The sequence below is a fragment of the Octopus bimaculoides genome, chromosome 23 (genome assembly GCF_046866305.1).
Source record: "Octopus bimaculoides isolate indiv1 chromosome 23, ASM4686630v1, whole genome shotgun sequence".
Classification (NCBI taxonomy): Eukaryota; Metazoa; Mollusca; class Cephalopoda; order Octopoda; family Octopodidae; genus Octopus; species Octopus bimaculoides.
The window spans coordinates 23192515-23194985 of record NC_142950.1 but is presented as its reverse complement, the minus strand read 5'-3'; positions in this window follow the sequence as shown (position 1 = coordinate 23194985).

The window sequence follows — 2471 nt, the reverse complement described above, 5'->3', positions numbered from 1 at the left end:
TTGAATGGAAACGTGTGCAAAGACGAATGGCTCTCCCCCAATTACAACGATGACTATTCCAGTTGTTCAATCAAATATACTACTGTGCCTTGAATTGTAAGTAGCTCAGTATTCCAAAAGATACGAGTACTCTTAGCGTTATTCTAGAGCAGAATCGTCGTGATAAAATGTGTCATAAAGCTGTACCTTTTTGAATTAAAGAAACAGTACATTCGACGGGTTATCTCAGTAAAACTCCAGCTAATTTCCATCACAATACTTGGGTCGATCTAAAACTGTATATTTTTGCAAGTGTGTATATATATTACTATGCGGTACTCTCGGTCAGCAAGGTTGTGGTAAAACCCTTGAAACAAAATTTTCAAAGCAAAAACCCCTTCTGGGTGAAAAGGAGTTATCTTCCTTTGAACAGTTCTAGTTGTGTCCAAAAATGGTCAGTTTATGAATCAGTTTATGAACTATTACTCAGTAAGCAAGGAAGTCCACAAATTTTCTCTCGTGAATGCACTGACTAAACACCTCACTTTCAGAATTTAAGAAGGCTCCCGATTTTTTTAGGATCCTTTCTTTCTTGGCCAAGCAAAGTTTGCACCATCTGCTCCTGTTGTAGTATAGTCCAGGATATTCTAGGAGCTATCATTTAATCCTGTATGGTGTTCTCTCTTCTTTTAAGCACCATATGTAGTTAACATATACAGTTGCACCTCTCAGGGATTCTAAAAGAGGACCTGTGGTTATTTAGTGCCAGCTTTAAGGGACCATCCATTGCTCCAACATATTTCTGTGATTGTCTCTTTATATTGTTGTAAGAAGAGATTAGATATCTTATTACTGATGTTAGCTATCAGGTTTTTAAACACTATGGGGGGTGGGGTGACAGGACTGTTTGTGTATAAAAGAGATTTTGGTTTATGATAAGGTTTATAAGAGCAGAAGCTCAGATCTAAAGAAACATCTAAAAAATCCTTTAGATTAGTGAAAACACTGATTCTGAGACTTAATTGACTAAAGGTATCAATGAGTTTTTTTCCTAAATTTATCAAAAGTATGACCATCACAGCCATGAGATATTCCCAACAATTCATCCTGGTATAAGTCAATATCGTGGGATGGGAATTTGTATTTCAGTGTATTTAATATGGAAGGTCAGTGAGAAAGTTGAAGGTGGGGGATGTTGTATGTGCCAATGCTGCTGTCAGGTGAAAGAAAAGCAATGGGTGTTAGAGGATAAAACAAAGTACGAAAATGGTTGATGGGGCAGAGAGGAAGCTGATGAAGCCCCTCACAGACAAGCATTACCAAGACATTTTTAGGATATCAATTCTGCTGTAGTGGATGGGTCTTGTTGAATACAGCAAGGCACCAGATACCTCAATGCTTTATTATTTCCTTCATAAGATTCAGTGTCCTGAGATTGGCCTTCAATATTTCATCCTATATCTTCCTGAGTCTCCCACTTTCACAAGTTCCTTCCACTTTAAGTGATCGTCACTTCTTTATGCAATTGTCCACATCCACACACATCACATGACCAAACTACTGCTGTCTTCTCTCTTGCACACTGCATCTAATTCCTCTTATGCCTAACTTTTCTCTCAGTACACTAGCACTCTATCATGCATTGCTCATCCAGCCCAGTATACTAACTTCATTTCTCTCTAGCCTCTGCATTCAAGGCCCACATCTCACTACCATGTAGCATTGCTGTTCATACACATGCATCATACAATCTTCCTTTCACTCAGAGAGAGAGAGAGATCTTTGGTTGTCAACAGAGGTAAAAGCTCTCTGCATCATAGTACAGGTGTGGCTGTATGGTAAGAAGCTTGCTCCCCAACCATATGGTTCCCGGTTCAGTCTCACTGCATAACACCTTGGACAATGAACGACCTTCTATCTCCTAGAAATAGCAGTCTGATTTTCAACAATTCTGTCTTTAAAATAAGAACATTACATTGGATAATATATTTTTAATATAAGATTGTTAATCTAAACACAAAGCCACACATTTGGAGCAGGGAGGTGGTAGTAATAAATATGATTGATTTCAGTGCTTGACTGGCATTTCTTCAACTTAAGGTGTGTGTGTGTATGGGAACAAGCTAAATATATAAATGGCGAAAACTAAATACCAGTTTGTCTGCCACTCTTCATAGGATAATGTAATGTTAGATATCTAAAAAATGGGATGGTCACAAGTGGAATGTCTTTTATCAGAGAACTACTCAACCAGGACTGATCTGGGGCTATGCAACAACAACAACAAACAAACCATCACCACTATCATCATCATCCAAGATGGTGTATTTGTCAGTTATGGCAAATATGTGCAGTAATAAATATCTTAAAACAATAATAGATAAGTCACATTAGCAAGGTTACATGATGGAGATAACAACAGGATTTCTTAAACGGTGATTATAAATGGAGGTCAAACCAGCAATAGGCATCTACTGCAATACTGGTTTCAA